The sequence below is a fragment of the Dryobates pubescens genome, chromosome 30 (genome assembly GCF_014839835.1).
Source record: "Dryobates pubescens isolate bDryPub1 chromosome 30, bDryPub1.pri, whole genome shotgun sequence".
NCBI lineage: Eukaryota > Metazoa > Chordata > Aves > Piciformes > Picidae > Dryobates > Dryobates pubescens.
The window spans coordinates 11,070,996-11,095,500 of record NC_071641.1 but is presented as its reverse complement, the minus strand read 5'-3'; the positions used below and the strand labels follow the sequence as shown (position 1 = coordinate 11,095,500).

At 43.9% G+C, this 24,505-nt stretch overlaps 1 protein-coding gene across 1 annotated transcript in view; it reads left to right on the top strand.

Annotated features, from left to right (window-relative positions):
* The window catches only part of PCDH15 (protocadherin related 15), a 995,294-nt gene that overhangs the window by 233,997 nt on the left and 736,792 nt on the right, over window positions 1-24,505 (top strand). Inside the window, exon 3 of the mRNA XM_054174769.1 lies at window positions 221-297. The gene's annotated coding sequence lies outside the window, so the exon portion shown is untranslated. The remainder of the gene's footprint in view (window positions 1-220; window positions 298-24,505) is intronic.

Sequence of the window (24,505 nt, the reverse complement as noted above, 5' to 3'; positions counted from 1 at the left end):
GAGGGTAGGCAGTGGAATACATCCAAAGGCATTGGTTAATAAATCAAACCAATTCTTTCTCTAGAAAGCTTTGATATATGAATGTCAAATTAACTTTTCCAAACTTGCCGTGATTCATCTCAAATATGGGAATTTTCCAACAAGGAAAATGAAATGTATTCACACTGTGCACTCAAAGTAAGATTTGGATGCAGTATTAATCAATAACAATGTCTTCCAGATGATGGGAACGTAATTGAAGGAGATACACTGGGAGCAGCTGTTGTTCTTCTGGCTGACAGAGGGAGCAGAAGAAAGGTAGGAAAAACTTGTTCCTTTAATGGGAAACTCTGTTTTAAATTCTTTTCTACCCACTAGCTTCCTGACATGAAAATGCATGTTAGGAGTTGAGCAGGTGGAGTATTGAACAGATACAGATTAAAGTGTGTAGTTGGTGTTGTATAATATTAAAGGAAGTTAGTGCAATAGTTTGTTAAAATAGGATTTTCAGGAGATAGAAAGAGTTGTGTTGATTCTTCTCTTAGGCCTGTACAAAAAGTAGCTCTACAATCTGGGATAGATTTATTATTCTTCATTGATTGCCTCATTCTTTTGGAGGACATTTCTAGCAGTAAAGCAGTAGACCTGTCACATCCATCATGGCGTGTCGGAGATCTTTCAGGTCTATGGCTCTTTTTGAACTTTGTTGGTTCAGAAAAATTGTAGCTGAGTGTTATAGGCAGAAGTTTGACATTTCTAAGGCGAAAATCAATCTTCTTTTATGTGGTGTTTCTCAAACAAGACTTGCACTTTGATTGCACAAGCAGTGGTTTCACATGTTTAGGGGTTCAGCGTGGACACAGGATACTTTGGGTAACAGATTGGACAGGTTGTCTGTAATAAATACAAATTGAAGAAATGATGATGGAAGGCAGATGGCACATCAAACATTGGTTTGCTCTTGTCACAGATGTGCACCTGAAGGTATTGAGATTGTATTTCTCTTTCAAGTTGGAGACAAGTAAGGCAAACATAGGCTGTTGAGAACCAGCATACCCTATTTGGAGAGAAAGTAAGGAAGTGAGAGCTGTTAAGATCAAGTATGATAAGCAATGACATGTGACATGTCCTAAATGCATAGAGGGGAGGGCCAGATAAAGATCTTTTCTAACTAATGGACCTTTAATATTAAAATTCATGCCAATAATATTCAAGAAATTTATTTACCTGTAAAATGCATTGAAACAAAGGGAAACACGTCAACACAGATCCTTGTCCAGCTGGCCAGCATCTGCCCTTTTACTTAGGCATTATGGTGTTGCTACAGACAAGTCACAAATGGGATAGTTGTATGCTAATGCCTGTATATAGAGATAACTGAAGTCCAGGAGAAAAGCAGCAAGGAGCCATAAGCAGCCAGAGGAGCATAAATAGTATGATGCTAGGAGTGTGTGACCAAGTGGCCAAGAAGGCCAATGGCATCCTGGCCTGCATCAAGAATAGTGTGGCCAGCAGGAGCAGGGAAGTTGTGCCCCTGTACTCTGCTCTGGTTAGGCCACACCTTGAATCACCATCCCTGGAGGGGTTCAAGAGAGGATTGGATGTGACACTTGGTTCCATGGTCTAGTCATGAGGTCTGTGGTGACAGGTTGGATTCGATGATCTTTGAGGTCTCTTCCAACCTTGGCGATACTGTGAATCATGTTCACAGTTCTGGGTCACTCAACTTAAGAAGGACATTGAGATACTTGAATGTGTCCAGAGAAGGGCAACGAGGCTGTGGAGAGGCTTCAAACACAAGCCCTACGAGGAGAGGCTGAGGGAGCTGGGGTTGTTTAGCCTGGAGAAGAGGAGGCTCAGGGGAAACCTTATTGCTGTCTGTGACTACCTGAAGGGTGGTTGTAGCCAGGAGGGGGTTGGTCTCTTCTCCCAGGCAGCCAGCACCAGAACAAGAGGACACAGTCTCAAGCTGTACCAGGGGAAGTTTAGGCTGGAGCTGATGAAAAAGTTCTTCACAGAGAGAGTCGTTCACCATTGGAATGTGCTGCCCAGAGAGGTGGTGGAGTCCCCATCCCTGGAGGTGTTCAAGAGGGGATTGGATGTAGCACTTGGTTTAGTCATGATGTCTGTGGTGACAGGTTGGACTTGATGATCTTTGAGGTCTCTTCCAACCTTGGTCATTCTGTGATTCTGTGAAATATTTTGGTGTTGGGTTGCTGCCCAGGGAGGGTATTTGGAAATAAAGAACAAAGCAGAGGTTTTGTTCTGTGCTCAGCAAAATAGTTACCAGAAGTATAACTAAGTGAAAAAAAAGTAAATGTTTTGATACTTGATTTTCCCCTTCCAATGCAAAGAAGTATGGAAATTCCTGGGTGATCACCATTTGAGTTCTAGAGTGGAACCATGTAGCATGAGCAATGACCTCTGTATGTTTACACTGATGCTTTGAGTTGGGTTTTGCTTTTGGTAGGACTGCGCTTTAGGTACAGATGCATGATATAAATAAAACATTAATGTGGTCAAGTGGCATATAGAAAAAGAACCACAATGAAAGCAAACAGAAGTAACAGTCAGAGTTCAGATTTACTCTAATAAATTACAGAGACAGGCACAAACTGAGTTATTGTTCTGCTTGTAATAAATTGAAAAAAGGCTGTGTGAATGTTGCTCTGACTTCTGATACAATAGTCTAAATTTCTGATCTTTTTAATCCATGCTGAGTAAAGGCAATCAGTCTCACAGAGTGTTTCTTTCATGTCAAATGACAAGACCGTTCCCTAGGCCTGTTGTCATACAGCTATACTCCTTTTACATTGAGAAATACACTTTACTGACTTACATAGCTCACAAAGATAGGGAGATTTTCTTTCAGTGTTTTTAAATATCAGTTCTGGAAGGTAGATATTTAGTGAAATGTGTTGTATTCAGGGAATCAGAGAATCAGAGAATCAGTCAGGGTTGGAAGGGACCACAAGGATCATCTAGTTCCAACCCCCCTGCCATGGGCAGGGACACCCCACAACCCATTCCAGGGCTTCACCACTCTCATAGTGAAGAACTTCCTCCTCACATCCAGCCTGAATCTCCCCACCTCCAACTTCATTCCATTTCCCCTAGTCCTGTCACTACCTGAGATCCTGAGAAGTCCCTCCCCAGCCTTCTTGCAGCCCCCTTCAGATACTGGAAGGCCACAACAAGGTCACCTCGGAGCCTTCTCTTCTCCAGACTGAACAGCCCCAACTCTTTCAGTCTGTCCTCATAGGAGAGGTGCTCCAGCCAGAAAGTAATGCAGGTTTTCTTGTTTGTTTCTCAAAAACCTTGAGAAGTCTTTTCAGTACCTTGTGTTGGAGAGTCTCTGGAGGTTTTATTGTTATAAGAGTACTTATTTAAATCAGGAGTTTTCAGCCTTGGTGTTTCTCATTTTAGTCACTACAATATGCACTGATTTTCCACGCAAATGGTAATGTGCCAGCCACAAAATACTGATTCCATTTTATTAAAGAGTTTAGCAATGCATGAAATGCATAATTAGAGGAGGAATGGCTTCGTGCCTTTGAGTTTCTAACGATTGTTTCCACAGCAAAACTCCCTAGAGCACACAAATACTCTTAAGTTTAAATAAGATGACATCTAAGCTGGACCGATAATTTCTCATCCCTATAGCTACTAATAATAAGCTGGAGAAAGAAGTATTGTCTGTTTCCAAGCCAAAGGCACTGATACAAGAAACTCCATTCCATTCCCGAGTGGACACCATTAGCACTGATTGCCTTCAGCACATTAAGCCTCCACACTGAGATGTTTTAAACAAGTGTTTGTTTCTAAAGCCTGTGGAAGCCGAGGAATTAAAAGCCACCTCGCTTTCAAAAGTGTGTTTTCTGAGCCTTAATAAAATGACACTTTGTCTTAATTTTGTGTCTGCAGTCATGCAGGAAATTGGAGGACTAGCTTCTTCCTGCAGAACTTAGTTTTTCAAGCTTCAGGCTACATTTGGCAGACTGTGTTGCTCGAATTAGCTTGTAAATGAATTATTGGTTTCTAAAGTACAACTGATATCAATTTGCATACAAATACTTAGAATATGAACATATCTCACATTTGCTTCTCTAATTATATGATGGTTGCTCTTGACAAGCTGTGTGTTTGCTTAGAAACTTCTTATTACTTTCTGTTACTGAGTTTCTCAAACTGCAGCATTGTCATTGTTAGGTATAATTTACAATGTGTGTTAAGTGCAGTTAAGTTTTAGTGTGTTAAATGTAATTTGAAATGACCTTTTCTCTCTCTCCTGATCTTGGAAGGTGCAACCTTGATCTTGTTCTGGGCCTGAGTTATCTCAAAAATCTTTTAACCTTTGTGTATGTATAGTGACAATGACATGTCTGGGTGGAGGGAATGTCATTAAAATCCCTGATTTCTTTATGGCTATCTAATTGGTGTGATGTTCTCATGTGAGGCCTGTGTGCTGCTTGCACAAACGTTTGTGTGTGATTTCAGCTCGAGAGGGAGACTTCTGCTGCTCTGCAGGGTTACCTGCTGGTCCAGCACAAAGTCAGTTTGGAAAGAGCAGTTGCCTTCAGCACACAAATGGAAATAAGGCTTGAAATTGGTCTGTCAAACTGGATATGATTGCTTCCATTGCACCCACTGTGTCATAAAGAGCAAGCAGTGGTACTGACTACAGAATTGGTATTCAGGTGTTCTCCTCTCTATTCTACTGTGTAACAGCTCCTCCTCAAGCCCCAGTGTAAACGCTTTGCTCCTGGTTCTAGAAAAGGGGTTTGATGTGACTAGAATCCATTACAGTTTTCTTCCACATTGATGCATGAAGACCTTCTCTTGCTTTTAAGAGCATTAGTGGGTCCTGAGCAAAGCCCATCTGACAGAGATTAACTTCAGTAGGTGCTGGAGTGCAAGAATACATTGCAAGGCAACTAGGAACATAGCCTGTTTTTCCTTTTATTTGCATTCCAAACCAATCCAATTACCCATTTGAAGAGCCAGAGGAGAAGTATGCAGGTTCCTGCAGCACTGTGCTCAATCTGCTCAGATTGCTGCATCCTAACTAGGCAGCTGAGAAAAGGCTGTCATTAAGATGCCGTGTTTAACATGTAGCCAAATAGTGCAGCATAAACCTGTTCCACATGCTCTGTTCAATTTGATACAAAACCTAAAACAATGATATTGAACACTGATTTCAGCTTTTCCATTGGTAAATCAATTTCAGTATTCTGAACTTAGTTCATCTTAATTTCTTCTGAAATTCCCCTAGAAAGTTATGGGCTGAAAGATTGTGTGATGAGGAAATTAATGTTTAACACATTTTGACACTGAGATCAGAGCTCTTGGTTTTGCAGTGCGTACGCGTGGCAGAGATGGAAATGAGATGCTGTTACCAAACCAGGAACCTGTAGTGCTGGCATTGGGTACACTCTCACAGTCATGGATGCTTTTGTCAGTGTGCTGAGCCTCTGGTCCACAAACCCTTACCTGGGATGAGGACAGAAGGCATGGGGTAGGCAGTTGTTTAGCCTGTTTGGGTTGGTTTGCGTTGCTTAGCAATGAGGGCTTTTCCATTAAATCAGTGTTAGTCATTTGAATCGATTCCATTAAATATGAAATGTCAGGGTTTCAGGACTGTCCTGTCTTTAACTACCAGAGTATAATTATCTTAAGATGGAAGGTACTAATAGCTCTAAGTCAGAGCACTTTGTTGGGCTATCAGGACACACTAATGTCAGCTAGCATGAAGTGTGCCATGTCTTCATGCTGACTGGAGAGGACAGAACTGCTGATCAGCAAGCTGGCTGAGGAATAGAAACCTCCAACCAGCAGAGGAGTTGTGCAGAGTACCAACATAGCTTTCCTGTGAGGAGGGATCCCATTGCCATTGCGACTTAGGATGTTGTTAGGTGGCAGATTTAAGAAGATCATCAGAAAAAACAAAAGATGAGAGTCTTGCAGAGACAGATGATGAGTTTGGCATGTCTCTCTGAGTTCTCAATTACCTTGTTGAGGAAACAACCTTGGGAATTGTAAGGGAGCTGACAGCTGTTCTATTAATTTCTTACTCAGTGGAGCAATATTTCAGTCCCTTCCTGGACTGGCTGATATCAGAGAGGTTTGTTTATTATCAAATTTCTCACTTGCGAAAGTAACCAGGGATAGGCATCAAGTGGGATTACTGGTTAGAGTGGCACTTACAGAAGGTAAGATTTCTAGTTGAGTTGTTCGTGTCTGGTAAAATAGGTCTCCTGGTTGAATTCCATCAGGGTGGATTTGCACTTTTCTAGTTTCTCACTCAAATTCATGAAATGCAAGAATTACAGGAAAAATTATGTCCCTGCAACTTTTCTTTCCAAAGTGTTTCTTCCCTCCCACCCATGCCTGTTAGCACTAGTCAAGATCCAACCACTTTAGTCCCTGGTAGAATTGCATATTTACTTAAATTCATGGGTTCCATTTACTGGTGAAACAGAATCCCTTTTCTTCTGTTATTACAAAGCTGCAATATGTGACCAGCAGTATTTGTGTCGTTATCCCAGCTCTTGGAACACAAAGGCTTAAGAGGCAGAGGTGTTCTTCAGACACTATGGTTGCATTTATTATCCCTTGAGGTCTGCAAATAGTGAGGGTGTGTGATGGGTTATGCCCATCCTGAAAATGGGGAGGGGAGGACTTGTGAGTGCTTTGCCCTCTCTGCAGGGCGTTTCTTCTCCTTGTTAGTGATCTGATATGTGACTCTGCGTGAAACTGCTGGTACACAATATTTGAACTAAGGGCACCATCCAACCCTCCAAATCTCTCCCATGTAGACAAATACCTGTAGCTTAAGAAGTAAAAGTTTATGCTTAGCAGGCTAGATCTTAACTGGTGTTGGATTTGTACAACTCTGAAGTGATCCCAGTGATGTAGCTGATGGAAACACTATTTTTTGTGGGCAAGCATTTACTTCAGTTTCCGAGGCAATCACCTAATTGTGCCTAGCTAAGCGTGTTTTTAGAAGCTTGATTTCACAAGAGCTGTAATTACTGTGTGCTATATGGCAAGCAAGAGGGATATTAGATGTGATACTGAAACCTGTTATTTATAAATTAATGTTATCTATTTGAAATTAATGCTTTAAGAGAGCTGATTGCCGGTACAGTCAGTGCTGCTTGTGCAGTCCTAGCATACATCTTTTTCATTAAGTGCCTAATTCAAGGTTTTTGTACTTGAGCAATTTGCTTCATATTTATGGTTAACCTTCACATGAGTTTGAGAGAATTTATGTGGGTTTGCATTTGCCATGTTTCCTCTTGGCATTTATTTATTTCCTTTAAATCATAGACACAAAGCTATGTCAAAACCACAGTGATAGATATATCACTCCTACACTCTTCTTTTTAATCAGGGAATGAAGAGAGTAAGAGAAAAAACATGTCTTGTATTCATAGAATCATAAAACTGTCGATGTTGGAAGAGACCTGTGAGACCCTCAAGTCCAAAAACTCTCCAGGGACTCACAATCCCACCACCACTGATATAACAGTACCAATGAACCATGTCTCTAAGCACCACATCCATACATCTCTTGAAAACCTGTGAGGATGGTGACTTCGTCACCTCCGTGGGCAGCCTGTTCCAACGCTTGGTCACCCTTTCTATGAAGAAATTTTCCCTAATACCCAACCTGAACCTCCCTTGGCACAATGTGAGACCATGTTCAGTAAAGACCACTGAAGCAGTAGATTATAGTCTGTTGTAACAATCTGGAATTAAAGGATCAGAAATTGTTAAACAACTTTTATACCACCAGAAAAGGTTTAGGAGTGAAGTAATTTGCAAAAAGAGAGGAGGTGGATGACACTACATGCTTGGTAGCGAGGAACAGTGGAGTTCTATATGGCCATATTGCAGATGTTGTACAGGTGACTCAGACCTTACTTATTGCAAACTGCACTGAGCAGAAAAAAATCAAGAGGTGGAGAAAAGGAGTTTCTGTGGGTTCTTTCATATACTGAATAATTTAATTCTCAAACATGATAGTGAATAAGCTCCTCAGTCACTGTCAGGACCTGGAGCACATTTTCCCTTGAGGAGTTTAATTGGCAAAGTTAGAATTGAGCTGGCTGAAGTCAAGGTCAGCTCCGTGGCTGGTAAGAGCTGTTGTGAAAAAAGCCAGAAGTGAGGGCCTGCTCCTTCTGTCCCTTGGGAACTGCTTTGAAGTGGAGGCTGTGCCTCTGCCCCCATCTCTGCTACCTCCCAGCCATGTGTGTGCATCTGCAGCTCTGAGCTTCACCCATGGTCTCCTGATTTTAATAGAAATGCTGCACTCAGGAATATTATTTCTCCCACATTGTGCAGTATCAAATACAGTCAGCTCTGTATTTTGACCTCAGACTGTATTTTAGTGGTGTGTTTACATCTCTTGAATCTATTTGACTGAAGTAAAGCATCAACATACAAACATGTAAATCTTCAGAGTAGCTGTTGAAATAGGCATCAGACATTTAAGAAGTGATCTTGGTAGCATAAAATTATCACACTAATCGAGTCATTCCAGTTGCTGCTCAGCTATCCATTCTCTTTCCCTCTTTCTCTCCAGTGTTGCTTTTCTTTTAACTCTAGTTTATTTCTGGAAAATTCATTTCATAAAATCTGTGCTACATTTCCCTTTATTACCTAACAGTAGTTAACATTATATGTGGGTGTAGACATTAGCATGACTCAGCATTATGAACTCTCAATGTTTTAGCTATCCTGGGGTATTTTTCTTACTAAAGAGCTCAGTTTTGAAGGAAATACTGATTACAGGAGTCTCTGAGGATTCAGGGAAAGGAAGGCGACAAGGGTTTCCTGATAAAGCTTGACAATGACTCAAGATACCTTGTCAGAAACCTGTTACCATGACTCTGTTTGCTGAGGCTCGTGATCTGGTGACCTGACTCACTGTATCTGAGTGTTAGCTGGTGTTAAAGGATCAGAAAGGACCCTGGGTTATATGTACCTGCCCTATGTAAACAATGTGTGTCATTCAGTTCTTCATTTTAAAGCTGACTTTCTTTTGTCAGTACTTGCAGTCTGTCAGAATTCAACTGTAATACCTTATTCTTTTTACAGTAGATTTTATTTACTTGTAAGATTATAGCTCTTCCTTTTTTATTCTCACTACCTCATTGTCACATTGAGGCAAGAGTTGGGGCTGTTCAGCCTGCAGAAGAGAAAGCTCCAGGCATACCAAGCAGCATCCAGTACCTGAGGAGTGCTGCAAGAAAGCTGGGGAGCACTTTTACAAGCGCTAGTAGGGATAGATGAAGGGGAATGGCTTAGAGCTGGAAGAGGGGAGATTTAGACTGCAAGTTAGGAAGAAATTCTTTAGAGTGAGGGTGGTGAGACACTGAAACAGGTTACCCAGGGAGGTTGTGGATGCTTCCTCCCTGGAACTGTTCAAAGCCAGATTGGATGGGGCCTTAGGCAACCTAGTCTAGAGGAAGGTGTCCTTGCCTGAGTATGCAGGGAGGCTGGAACTAGGTGATCTCTAAGGTTCCTGCCAACCCAAACCATTCTATGATGATCTCATGACCTCGACAGACACCTGTGAGAGATTTTGTGTTTTGCAGAGTCTTCACTCTGGCAGAAAGTGAACTTCTGAGCATGAACTGTAAGAAAGTCTTCAGAAAAAAATACTTCATAAAAAAGTTCTGTAGAGAAACACAACCATTGCAGTATCCCCCCAATATCCCATTACAGAATCACACACTGTTAGGGGTCAGAAGGGACCTCTAGAGATCATGAAGTACAACCTATCACCCAACACCTCATGACTAACTAAACCATGGCTTCAAGTGCCACGTCCAATCCTTTTGAACACTTCCAGGGACGGTGACTCCACCACCTCCCTGGGCAGAACATCCCAATGGTGAATGACTCTTTCTGTGAGGAACTTTCTCCTCACCTCCAGCCTAAACTTCCCCTGGTGCAGCTTGAGACTCTGTCCTCTTTTTCTGTTGCTGGTTGCCTGGGAGAAGAGACCAACCCCCATCTGGCTACAACCTCCCTTCAGGTAGTTGTAGACAGCAATAAGGTCTCCCCTGAGCCTCCTCTTCTCCAGGCTAAACAACCCCAGCTCCCTCAGCCTCTCCTCATAGGGGCACAATGTCTTCCCTGCTCCTGCTGTCCACACTATTGCTGATACAGGCCAGGATGCCATTGGCCTTCTTGGCCACCTGGGCACACTGCTGGCTCATGTTCATCCAGCTGTCAGCCAGTACCCCCAGGTTCCTTTCTGTCTGGCTGCTCTCCCTCCTCTCTGACCCCAGCCTGTAGCACTGCATGGGGCTGTTGTGACCAAAATGCAGCACCTGGTACTAGGATTTGTTGAATGCCATCATGTTGGACTCTGCCCATCTGTCCAGCCTGGCAAGGTCCCCCTGCAGAGCCTCTACCTCTTCTAACCTCTTCTACCCTCTAACAGATCAACTCGTGCTACCACCTTGGTGTCATCTGCAAACTTACTAATGATGGACTCAATCCCCTCATCCAGATCATTAATAAAGGTATTGAATAGGATTGGGCCCAGCACTGATCCCTGGGGGACACCACTGGTACCTGGCTGCCAGCTGGTTGTGGCACCATTCACCACCACTCTCTGGGCTCAGCTTCCAGCCCGTTCCTAACCCAGCTCAGAGAGCTGCTGTCCAAGCCATGGGCTGACAGCTTGGCCAGGAGTTTGCTGTGGGGGATGGTGTCAAAGGCCTTGCTGAAGTCCAGGTAGACCACATCCACAGCCTGCTTCACATCCACCAGGCAGTCACCTAATCGTAGAAGGAGATCAGGTTGCTCAGGTAGGACCTGCTCTTCCTAAATCCACACTGGCTGTGCCTGATCCCTTGTCCGTCCTGCAGGCGCACTGTGATTGCCCCCAAGATGACCTGTCTGGCACTGAGGTTAGGCTGACAAGCCTGGAGTTTGCAGGTTCATCCATCCATCCTTTCTTGTGGATGGGCACCACATTGGCCAGTTTCCAGTCATGTGGGACCTCTCCAGTGAGCCAGGACTGGTGGTAAATGATGGAGAGTGAATTGGCCAGCTCATCTGCCAGGTCTCTCAGCACCCTAGGATGGATCCCATCCGGTCCCATGCACTTGTGAGTATCCACGTGGCTCAGCAAGTCCCTAACTACTTCCCCATGGATTTCAGGGGAGTTATACTGCTCCCTTACCATATCTACCAGTTCAGGAGGCCGGTTATCCTGAAGTCCCCCTGCCTTACTGTTGAAAATGGAGACAATGGAGGTATTTAGAACCTCAGCCTTTTCCTCATCTTTAGTTACAATGTTCCCCTCCAGGTCCAATAAAGAGTGGAGATTCTTCTTGCCCCTCCTTTTAGCATTAATATGTTTATAAAATTGCTTTGTATTGTCTTTTACAGAAGTGGCCAGATGCATTGTTCTAAACTGTCCTGAACCCTCAGGTTTACAGAAAATGTCCTTCTTCCTCTGATGGAAGAGGAATGGTCTCAGCACTGCTCTGCTTTAGAGCGCAGCCATAGTGACATGCGTGTTCAGCATGCAGTGCCCTCCTTTTAACATGCCATGATGTCAGGTGTGGTGGCTTGATCACAAGAATCTGAGAAACTCTTTGTTGAGCACTAGGAAACAATAAAGGCTACCTGGAAGGTCCATCACAGTATGCGGTGGAACAGGAGAGATTGGTCTGATAGTTTCAGAAGGCCAAAAATGCTTACGATAATCCATCTGAGATACTTCTGTGTTCCACAGTAACCTCATCTGAAGCCTTTAAAAATCTTTAATGTAAAGCTAACCTTCACCTATGAGCTGATCTGCTGTAGGTTTCCTGATTTGTCACGTTAGCTATTAGGAGCTGGAGATATTTCAATGCTTACACATAGATGGGAAGCAAGAATTTTAACCTTGTGTACTGGAAGGTGTCCATGCCCATGGCAGGCAGTTTGGACCTAGATGATCTTTCAAGTTTCTTCTGACCCAAAACAGTCTTTGATTGTCTGAAGAAAGGGAAATTCCTGGCCTCAGAAGAGTATCTTTTGGAGGTAGTAAACATGAGGACAGGGATGGTTATGCTGAAAGCCTTTGAATACCTTTAAACACCACTTTTGTAAATGATTCAATAGCTCCGTTATTTGTAGTTAGCATTGACCACACAGGATAAGAAGTTCTAGGAAGGATTGTATCTGTAATTGTGTTCAAAATATTCATCTCTTATAATGCAGTGCTCACTTGTTTGCCTACCTTTCAGGTCTGTGTTAAAGGCCAATTTCTTTTGCTGAAAGGCAACCATAAGAAACACTCAGCTAGAAGGCTGATGCGGGGAGAGCATCAGTGACTAGAAGAGCAAAATTATTTCAGGCCTTCTCCAAATAAATGTTATACACTTTGTAAAGAGGAAAGTACTGCCTACTTCTGGAAGTGCTTGAGGAATAGTCTTATGCAATGTACTCTCATATACTTAAATTGCTAGACAGTCACATTGTTATACTGTGACTTACTGTAGGTGAATCTTCATGATGGAGCTCAGAACTGTCTTTCCCTGATGTTGAGTCTCTTCAAGTGAAAAGAGACCAGCCAGTATGACTGTGATTGAAGGTGTGTGGCCAGCAGGAGCAGGGTGGTCATTCTGCCCCTGTACACTGCACTGGTTAGGCCACACCTTGAGTCCTGTGTCCAGTTCTGGGCCCCTCGGTTTAGGAAGGAGGTTGACTTGCTGGAACGAGTCCAGAGAAGGGCAACGAAGTTGGGGAGGGGTTTGGAACACAGCCCTGTGAGGAAAGACTGAGGGAGCTGGGGTTGCTTAGCCTGGAGAAAAGGAGACTCAGGGGTGACCTTTTTGCTCTCTGCAACTACCTTAAGGGGGGTTGTAGTGAGGCAGAGGTTGGTCTCTTCTCCCAGGCAAGCAGCACCAGAACAAGAGGACACAGTCCCAAGCTGCGCCAGGGGAGGTTTAGGCTGGAGGTTAGGAGGAAGTTCTACACAGAGAGAGTGATTGCCCACTGGAATGGGCTGCCCAGGGAGGTGGTGGAGTCACCATCATTGGAGGTGTTTAGGAGGAGACTTGATAGGGTGCTTGGTTGCATGGTTTAGTTGATTAGATGGTGTTGGATGATAGGTTGGACATGATGATCTTGAAGGTCTCTTCCAACCTGGTTAATTTCTGTTCTATTCTATTCTACTCTATTCTATTCTATTCTATTCTATTCTACTCTACTGTATTCTATTCTATTCTATTCTATTCTATTCTACTCTACTCTACTCTAATCTACTCTACTCTACTCTATTCTATTCTACTCTATTCTATTCTACTCCAGATGACCACAGAGCCCGGAGTGTCCTGATTTCTGTGTGTGCCTTTTAAAGCTTAAAAATACTGCAAATACAATTTCAGTGGTCATTAGACTGTAGAAAGTCCTGAAATACTTTTCCTTAGTGGCTGCTAGTTTGATGTAGTTATATCTGAAGCACAGCTTTCAGGAGAAAAAATACAAACGAGACTGCAAGCCTCATGGCTGCAGAGGAAAGTGTCACAAAGCTTTAAATGTGTCATCCCAGAAGGTTTAGCAAAAGAAGGAAAATGAAAAATCCAATTCTATAAGTATCTGAGGATTTATCCTTAACGTTCATAATCTTTTGGTGATCTTGCATGTGAGATTTGAGCATTTAGAGTTAATAGTATTAAGTACAGGGACACCAAGGGAATGTGAAAGTGAGGGGCAGGAGGAACCTAAGATCAGAATCTATGATGAAAGTAATACTGACTGCAGTTAGGTAAAATGCTAAAATATTTGTAGCTGATGCAGAATTAACTTTTGCTGCCTCAGACACATGTGGCTTAAAAAAGTGAAACAGAGCTGGAAATGCTTTATGCAGAAATGTGAAATGTAACACTTCACAAAAAAATCACAGAATTAACCAGGTTGGAAAAGACCTCAGAGATCACCAAGTCCAACCTGTCACCCAACACCATCTAATCAACTAAACCTTGGCACCAAGTGCCTCATCCAGGCTCCTCTCAGACACCTCCAGTGATGGTGAATCCACCACTTCTCTGGGCAGCCCATTCCAATGGGCAATCTCTCTGTGAAGTATTTCTTCCTACCATCCAGCCTAAGCCTCCTCTGATGCAGCTTGAGACTGTGTCCTCTCCTTCTGTCACAGGTTGCCTATGACCAACCCCCACCTGGCTACAACCTCCCTTCAGGTAGAGAGCAAGAGTTGTAGAGAGCAGTAAGGTCTCCTCTGAGCCTCTTGTTCTGGTGCTGGTTGCCTGGGAGAAGAGACCAACCCCCACCTGGCTACAACCACCCTTCAGGTAGTTGTAGAGAGCAAGAACATCTCCCTGGGCCTCCTCTTCTCCAGGCTAAGCAACCCCAGCTCCCTCAGCCTCTCCTCACAGGGCTGTGCTCCAGACCCCTCCCCAGCCTCGTTGCCCTTCTCTGGCCACATTCCAGCATCTCAACATCTTGAAAGGTCCAGGAACTGGACACAGGACTCAAGGTGTGGCCTAACCAGTGCTGAGCACAGGGCAGAATGACCTCCCTGCTCCTGCTGGCCACACTATTGCTGATAAGGCCAGGATGCCATTGGCCTTCTTGGCCACCTGGGCACACTGCTGGCTCGTGTTTAGCTGCTGTCAGCCAGTACCATAGAACAGAATCATAGAATCACTAAGGTTGGAAAAGACCTCTAAGAACATCAAGTTCAATGTCATGTCCAACACCTCTATGACCACTAGACCATGTCCTGAAGTGGCACATTTTTTGAACACCTCAAGGGATGGTGACTCTACCTCCTCCTTGAGCAGCCTGTTCCAATGTCCTTCCATTCTTCCAGTAATGGAATTCCTCCAAATATCCAATCTAAACCTCCTCCGATGCAATTTAGGGCCATTGCTTCTTGGTCTGTTTCTAGTTCCTTGGGAGAAGAGGCCAACACCAGCCTCACTACAACCTCCCTCAGCCTGCCCTCATAAGACATGCTTTCCAGCTGTGCTGCCAAAATGTGGAACAAATATTAAAAAAGATGAAGAATTGTTCCTTTGATATGGGCAAATGTAATGAAAAAATGGTGCAAACCACCTTCCTGCAGCAATATAGGTTTGTCAGACTGATCCTTGTATTTCAAAGGTGTTTGCACAGTTTGCTACGTTCATAGGTGTCATCATGATAGTGTAAAGTGTTGTCTAAGGTGCTTCTAGGACCCTAACCAGAAAGTGTTAAGATATATCTTTATGTGCGACTCAATGGTTATGCAAAAGTACAACAGAAATAGCAGCATGCATTTTTTGCAGCAGTTAAGCAGGGTAGGTGAAGCTTTGTAAGAGCAATGCAAGAATAAAATGAAATTGCTTGTGATTATTTTAGATTGTTTGACAGAAATGTCAGTTCAGTGTTGATTATCAAGAATGCCAACAACTTCAGGGACTATTTGGGAGGCTGGAGGATGAAGCAGAGTGCATCCCTGCTTCAGGCAGTTTGTGTTTGTCTTCAGTCTCTGTGGGGCTATATGAGGAATAGTGTGGCTGTTAGGGGCTATTAGGAATAGTGTGGCCAGCAGGAGCAGGGAAGTCATTGTGCCCCTGGACTCTGCATTGGTTAGGCCACACCTTGAGTCCTGTGTCCAGTTCTGGGCCCCTCAGTTTAAGAAGGACATTGAGAAACTCGAATGTGTCCAGAGAAGGGCAACAAGGCTGGGGAGAGGCCTTGAACACAGCCCTGTGAGGAGAGGCTGAGGGAGCTGGGATTGTTTAGCCTGGAGAAGAGGAGGCTCAGGGGAGACCTCATTGCCCTCTACAACTACCTGAAAGGTGGTTGTAGCCAGGAAGGGGTTGGTCTCTTCTCCCAGGCAACCAGCACCAGAACAAGAGGACACAGTCTCAAGCTTCGCCACGGGAAGTTTAGGCTGGAGGTGAGGAGAAAGTTCTTCACAGAGAGAGTCATTGGTCATTGGGATGTGCTGCCCAGGGAGGTGGTGGAGTCGCCGTCCCTGGAGGTGTTCAAGAGGGGATTGGACGTGGCACTTGGTGCCATGGTCTAGTCATGAGGTTTGTGGTGACAGGTTGGACTTGATGATCCTCGAGGTCTCTTCCAACCTTGGTGATACTGTGATGCTGTGATACTGTGAGAGGTTCAGAAAGAGAAAGTTTGGGGAGTCTGAGTTGTAGAATGTCTTCGGTGTACAGAGTGGTTATATCTTGTGCTCTCTAATCTAGTTAAGGAACAGTTCAGTGCCCACACCATGGAAATTAGTAACTCATGGGCAGTACAAGAGTGTGTGGAGGGGGTGGTCATTGCTTGTGTCAGACCAGACAAACTGGGGCTTGCAGATTCGAAACACAAAAAAGGTGGTTTTCTTTACACAATGAGCTGTGACTTTGCTGGCTTGTGTTTCTGTGGAGGAAAGAGGAAATTGCAGATGTTTATGGAAGGAAAAAATTATTAAAAGCTAAATTCCTAAAAACTGCTTTTGGTCCAAGAAGTCCCAGAGATGCAAACTTCTGGAAGCTAGGAGCACATGTAGGTGAAAGAGAAAGGATATTTCTGTAAGAGAATTTGCTTGTTTAAATGACCAATGTTGCTCTTCTATCAAGGGGATGATTATCGTTCCCTCAACCCACACAAAGAAGGGAAAAATAAAAAGTTAAACAAAATATTACTCAAAGAGGAGCAAACAATGTTGGACTTACATGCACAGAATGACCAAGGTTGGAAGAGACTTCAAAGATCATCAAGTCCACAGACCTCGTGACTAAACCATGGCACCAAGTGACGCATCCAATCCCCTCTTGAACACCTCCAGGGATGGGGACTCTACCACCTCCCTGGGCAGCACATCCCAAGGGCCAATTACTCTTTCTGGGAAGAACTTTCTCCTCACCTCCAGCCTAAACTTCCCTTGGCGAAGCTTGAGACTGTGTCCCCTTGTTCTGGTGCTGGTTGCCTGGGAGAAGAGACCAACCCCCACCTGGCTACAACCACCCTTCAGGTAGTTGTAGAGAGCAAGAAGATCTCCCTGAGCCTCCTCTTCTCCAGGCTAAACAACCCCAGCTCCCTCAGCCTCTCCTCACAGGGCTGTGCTCAAGGCCTCTCCCCAGCCTTGTTGCCCTTCTCTGGACACCTTCAAGTGTCTCAATGTCCTTCTTAAACTGAGGGGTCCAGAACTGGACACAGTGCTCAAGGTGTGGCCTAACCAGTGCTGAGCACAGGGCACAATGAGTTCCTTACTCTGCTGGCCACACTATTCTTGATGCAGGCCAGGATGCCATTGGCCTTCTTGGCCACCTGGGCACACTGCTGGCTCATGTTCAACCAACTGTCAATCAGCACCCCAAGGTCCCTTCCTGTTTGGCAGCTCTCCAGCCACTCCAACCCCAGCCTGTAGCTCTGCATGGGGTAGTTGTGGCCAAAGTGCAGCACCTGGGACTTGGACTTGTTGAATGCCCTTGATGTTGTTTTTTTTTGCTGTTATACTTGTTTGTATTTGCCATGGGAAATCTTGTAGTGTTTGTTGAGTTGTGTTGGTAACCACAGAATGTAATCTTTACTGTAGAAAAGGCCTCAAGCAGTAAAACCTGGGTGGCAGCTACTGTGGATGCCTCTTAGTTGAGGATGACTGTAGCAGCCACAGCTGAGCACCTCCTTTTAGTCAAATTTGGAAACTTGGAGAATTGTTGCTCAGAACTGGCCAGCAACAAACAAGGTGAGAAATTTGGATGTAACAACTCCAGGGAGATCTCTTAGGGTAATGCCTATTAAATGTATTTCCCTATAGAAAAAAAGTTTCCAAAATCCCAGCATAAATCCCAGCCAAACTGTAGAACCAGTGGTGTGGTTTGTCATTTCTTTTTCCATCTTGCATTTACTGATCTAAGAAAAGAACTTTTCCTTCTTTGATTTACCTTGAAACTTGATCCATGAGGGAAGAACTTGTCTGCACAAACAATTCATAGAATCATAGAATCAATAAGGTTGGAAAAGACCTCAGAGATCATCAAGTCCAACCTATCACCCAGCACCTCATGACTAACTAACCCATGGCCCCAAGTGCTATGTCCAATCCCCTCTTGAACACCTTCAGGGATGGTGACTCCACCACCCCCCTGGGCAGTGCATTCCAATGGCAAATCTCTCCTTCTGGAAAGAACTTTCTCCTCACCTCAAGCCTAAACTTCCCCTGGCACAGCTTGAGACTGTTCTGTGCATTTGAGGGCAGCTCTGTGGTGGAAAGTACAAGGGAAATGTGTTGAAAAGTATCAATAGGTTTCTAACCCCACAGGTGGTTGTGAGGAGCAGTTTAACAGTAGCAAAGGTTTGAAGTCAGAGGAATACCTTTATACAGCACTGTATAGGGCAGGTGACATTTAACAGAGATAATGACATTTATTGTCATAGTTCCAGAAGGGAGGGGCTGTACCATGTGCAGGACATGTCTGATACACCTTGATGGACTTCTGAATGTGTGTCACTGTACATGTGCCTGTTCCTTCCTCACCTGACAGGCAATTTATATGCCCTGGGAAGCGTCATTGTAATAGGAATTCTGTGTCAAGCAGTCTTAAGAAGACAGTGTGCTGTACCTTTACCTTAATAGCATTTTAAATCATTAAATGTTACCAAAGGCAACAGTCTTTGGGCTCCAGAAAGCTAGTGTCATGATACAGAATAGCCATGTGGTTTTGATGCTGCTAAACAGTGGTGGAATTTGGTTGCTGTACATAGGGTCTGTGAAAGTGCTGGACAGATTCTCTTGACACTTCCATACTCCACTGGAGTTGTTAGATAACCCTCTTCAAAGACATCAGGGGGCATGTAGTCCACATGTGGAAGCCCTGGTGTATACAGTTCTGATGGTCCAGGCAGTTCCTATGCAACGAATGAATGCATGAGAAGAAAACTTGTAGTTCTGTAGAAAAGCCTGCTGAAGTCAGTGCTTGATTTGTTAAAGCTGTCTTCAAGTAGTAGTAAGTAGTAGACACCCAAATTAAATCAGACACAAGTGTCTTAATAGTAGAGCAGTGCTTTCCTGGCCAAAAGAAATGTGCCACACTAAGCAGCAGCAAACTGCCTCTTGCTGTGAGGGTCGCTCTGGAGTGGTTGATAAAAAGTCTTCTTCTCACACACAAGAGCACTCAGAGTTTGAATCTCCCACTTCCAGGGTGGGCTGTCTCTGTACACTTGCTTACATGTCAGAAGTTATCTGGCAAATTATACCAGAATCTCAGGAAGGCTGAGAGACCTGAGGCTGTTTGGTCTTGAAGGCTGAGTGGAGATCTTATTAGTGTGGTGGGCTGGAAGGCAGATCCTCCTTTGCCTCCCAACAGGGCAGAAAAAATGAGACTCAAACAAACGGATTGCAGAAGTGATGGAAAATTTAAATGGAAAAGCAGTGAGTGTTTTACAGAGAACCACAAGCACAGTGACAAAGGAGATCCCAAAGCATACCCAGAAACCTCCCAGCACTACCCTCTCCCCACCTGAGGGTACACCCAAAACCCTCAGGGCTCTTTCTTCCCCCCCTCCACTGTTAGGCTAATCTCAGCTGGCCAGATCTGAGATTGCTCTTCCCCCTTCTCCTCTTGGCATTAGGCCTAGACAGGCCTAAGAGGCATTGAGATAACTCCCCTTCCATTAGCAGATAGGGAGCAACTTCTATGGGAGCAGCAAGGGAAGAAAGAGGAAGTGTGACACCTTGCAGATGGATTTCTAGGGAGCAGGACATGAGGGGTATGAAATAAGCAGCTTTCTGTGTCCACCCACTGGGCTGGACACCTGGGGCACCAGCGGTGAACCCCGTATGGCAGCAGCAGGAGGCACCCAGCCTAGACTACCACATAATGTTTACATATATGTGAAGTGGGTGTCAAGAAAAAAGGGCCAATCTTCTTTCAGTGGTGTCCTATGATATGACAAGGAGCAATGGATGCAAACTCTAACCCAAGAAGTTCCACCCCAACATGAGGAAAAACTTCTTTTCTGTAAGGGTGATGGAGCCCTGGAACAAGCTGCCCAGAGAGGTTGTGAAGTCTCCTTCTCTGGAGACTTTCAAGACCCATCTGGGTGTGTTCCTGTGTGACCTGCCCTAGGTGATCCGGCCTTTGCAGAGAGGTTGGACTCTGTGATCTCCAGAGGTCTGTTCCAACCCCTACCATTCTGTGATTCTATGTGAAGAACAGTAGCTGTGGTAATACTACACAGGATAAGAAATTGAACATTAAAACTGACTTGATGCTGTATCTGGGTCTCTGTCCTCTTGTTTTGCACACGGGGTTTAAAGCTCAAGGGATAGTATTTTCAGCTGCTGTAAATTCGCATAGTTCTCTTGGAGCTTTGATGATTTACTGAGTATCAGCTGCTATATGAACCATACTCAGAATGTTTTGGCTTTTGAGAGTCATGTCACAGCCTTGTAATTTCTTACCATCATGTGTTGAGTGAAAAATTCTGTTTCTGAGGGAAAGCCACATGTAAGCAGCCCCCTTTCCACTCCAATTCTCACCGGCTTGAATCTGCGGTACAAGGGTTTATATAGTGGCTTTGTTGATTGCTGGCTCACACATTATGAAGATTTACTGCCAATTGTGCCTGAATAGTAGGAGCTTGGTAGATGTGCTGACTGCAGCATGTATTTTATAAAGTACAGGTTAGTATGATTTGGGGTTTGGTCAGCTTTAGATAATTTTATTTTGTGGCTCTTCACAAAACTTAACCAAATAAGTTAATACCTTTGAAACATCACAGCAGCTCAGACTGCACATTCTAAAACTTCTGGGCACCTCATGGGGATGCAGCTTCAAAGTACTGGCAACATCTGCCTTGAATACAAATCTATTTAGTCCAGCTTATAGCCTGTATAAGCCAGTGGGATGTAGAAAAGCAAAGCGTAAGAAATATGTAATTTGGTACTTTTAAACCTAAAAGCATTGTTGTGGGCCTGCACTCTTGCTTAAGCTTGCAACTTGGATGCATCATCTTTGTGTGAGTTAGTGTTGGGTGTGAATGTTTTCCAACACCTTTCAGACATGGTCCAAAGGATCATTTAATTCTTCAACAACCCAAATGTGTTCTTATTTCTCTTTCTCCTTTTCTCTATGCTTGTTTTTCATCTGCTAACACAAGGACTCACCCCAGCTCTGTTAGACCAAAGTTGAGGCTGTTTCTGAGTGTGAAGAAAAAAAATCTATTTCCCATGCAGGTTCTGAGTATCAGCATCTTGTAAGGTATGCTGATGGAATGTGCTTTGGGGCCATAAAGACGTGAGTGTAGAACAAGCTGTGCAAATATCTGTACTTACTCAGCTCAAGTTGCAGGTGGGCTCTTCCCAAAGGGTAACTTCAGTGTGTTGAGCCAATCCAAACAGATAAACAACTTCCACCTTTCTGGCTTTCCTTGTTTCTTGGCACTGCTGATGTGATCTCTCAGAGATTCATTAATTTTGGTCAATGGTGCCTTCTTTTTAGATGGTGCAGGGAGGAATAGAGTGTGGTAGAGTTTCCTCCAGTGGACTGATTTTCTTGATAGACATCACGCTTCCGTGCTGTTTGTTGGATTGGTCACCTGAGGCTTTTGCCAGCATTCAGAGGAGCAGTCTCCAAGAGCTGTGTAACTCTTTAGAAGTCTCCCCTTCAGTGTTGCCTACTAATGCTATCTTCTTTAGCTGTGCAAGGTTTGAGTGCTTAGGAAATGTTAGCCTGAGCAAGTGAAACGTGTGTGAAAAGGAATTACTTGATTAGTGGAATTGAGGACGTGTGCCCAGCTCTCACTCTTCTAGGACAAGATCACAGCAAAGCCTTCTCAGATCCACTCACAAGTTAGAGTGTTGTGCAAGCAGCACATAGAGGCTTTGATGTATGACCTTTAAGGACATTTCTTGTGTAATTTTCCCAATTTAAAAGAAGATTATAAGCTTGATCAGTCGATGTGCTAAGACATTTGAGTGTTCTAATTGGCAAGATCAGTATGCCCGCAGCTCACAAGGCAGTTGGGTTTTTGGTTTTCCTGTTCCATGATTGCATTGGGGTGAGTGATCCATCACCTGACTCCCCATGTTTTACAAATTTTCCAGTGCCACATTTTCATTGCTAACACCAGGAATGCACACAGCTGCTCAGAGCCAGACAGTACATGGCATCTACCAATAGTTTCTTAAGGTTTCTCTTGCTTGATTATCTAAATGGTAACAATTTGCTCCCTACAACTACCTGAAAGGTGGTTGTAGCCAGGTGGGGGTTGGTCTCTTCTCTCAAGCAACCAGCACCAGAACAAGAGGACACAGTCTCAAGCTGTGCCAGGGGAAGTTTAGGCTCAAGGTGAGGAGAAAGTTCTTCACACAGAGAGTCATTCATCATTGGAATGGGCTGCCCAGGGTGGTGGATGCAGTCACCATCCCTGGAGGTGTTCAAGAGGGGATTGAATGTGGCACTTGGTGCCATGGTCTAGTCATGAGGTCTGTGGTGACAGGTTGGACTCAATGATCTTTGAGGTCTCTTCCAGCCTTGGTGATACTGTGATACTGTGTGTGATACTGTAATTTAAGACGACAGGCCAAATATATCATGTTGTAACCTCTGCCTGTTCACTACTTCCTGGAGTTGGTATTTTGGGCAATAACTACCTTCCTTTCAATAAAACCCATAAAGTGCATGGTACCCAAATTTCTATTGCAGTGGGTAGGCCAGCATTTTAACATCTCTGGTCTTAGCCTAAGGGAGTCTCTCTTCTTAATTGAGTTCTTGCTTCTAAAAAGTCAATAAAAATTTGATAGTGTAAACCACTTTCCAAATTACAGGTGAAAGTTAATCCTGAGAGGTAAACCTCCTTAATGCTCTGCAGTAATTTCAAAATGAGAAATAATGAATCTTGAGATGTATCTGCCATTCACATGGCTTAAAGGTGGCTTGCAGACCCACATCAAGACTTCTTTGATAACAGAGGCTTGTTATGTAATTATTAAAAGCTCAAACAGCTTTCTCAAGAAGTCAAGCTTGTGAGCTCACTGTTTGCATGACTGACAATGATGTGCAAACAAAAAGAAGTCACAGGAACTAATCCCTAATCACTGCAGAAATGGAGAGAGCAGGATAATTGATCTCTGACAGCTTTATTTTTTTTAATAGAAGAGTGCTAAATACAGTGCTGGATTTATTTGCCTTGTGTTAGGAAGGCTTGATGAGGTAGAGAAACTAGATTGCTCCTCATAACATGTTTTCCTGCTTAACCAGTTACAGGCAATGAAGGCAGGAGGAGAAAAAAATCAAAGCAGTGTGATGATGTATAATGCTGAAAAGGAGATTCTTTTTTAATACATATATCCCATGGTTTAAAATAGTTTTTCATTTATAGGAAAGTGATTTGGAAATTAATTCAATGCCATCTCCTCCCCTGCAAAACATACAAATCAATCTCTGTCTAGAATGACTTATGCAGGTATATGGAGCTGCAGCTTTGACTGCCATTCTGTCTACATAGTATATTAGATTTGGGGCCAAGTCCATGTCTTTCTTCTTCTGACTTCTCCATCTTAAACACTTAGGCTCAGACTGCCTCATTCACTAAATTTGATCTAGAAACTCTCTTGTCCCTAAGGCTTGAGGTGAGCCAGATTACCATGCCTGAAGTCAAGCTTGCAGAGTGTGTGGATAACGGATGAGTCATGCAATTTCTCAGCTGTCAGTAGTCATCTAGCCATGGCTGGACCCATACAGTTAAAGTGGCTTTCTCTTCTATTGCCAGGAGGGATCAGCAGACAGAACAGCTTCCAAATAGAAGCTAATCCTCATCCATTTGGCTTCTGTGGAAATTATCAAAGTTGCACTGATTTGGAATAGGAGACTCCAACAAACAGATGCCCATCAGAAGGAACCAGTCTGCTTGCAATATATTTGTCCTTGGAAATTAGCCTTGCTTTCTGGGGACTTCATATTGAATGAATTCCTCGGGTAGAACTCCTAATGAATTGTCATATAGAACTGGTTGAGCTGTAACTAAAACAAATGTAGGGGAGGAGGGATAAAAAAGAAAAAAAAAAGATAAAAAAAAAGATGATGAATTGTTTTGATTAGGTAGAAGGAAGAATTATTTTTACACTGAGGCTAGTGAAACAGTGGCCCAGGTTGTCCACAGAGGTGTTAAAAACCCCATCCCTTAAACAATTCCAGGTCAGGTTGTATGGACTTCTGAGCAACCTGCTCTAGAATAGAATAGACCAGACCAGGTTGGAAGAGACCTTCAAGATCATCACTTCCAACCCCTCAACCAATCCAACCCACCTAATCAACTAACCCATGGCACCAAGCACCCCATCAAGTCTCCTCCTGAACACCTCCAATGACGGTGACTCCACCACCACCCTGGGCAGCCCATTCCAATGGGCAATCACTCTCTCTGTATAGAACTTCTTCCTAACATCCAGCCTAAACCTCCCCTGGCACAGCCTGAGACTGTGTCCTCTTGTTCTGGTGCTGGTTGCCTGGGAGAAGAGACCAACCTCAGCCTGTCTACAACCTCCCTTCAGGTAGCT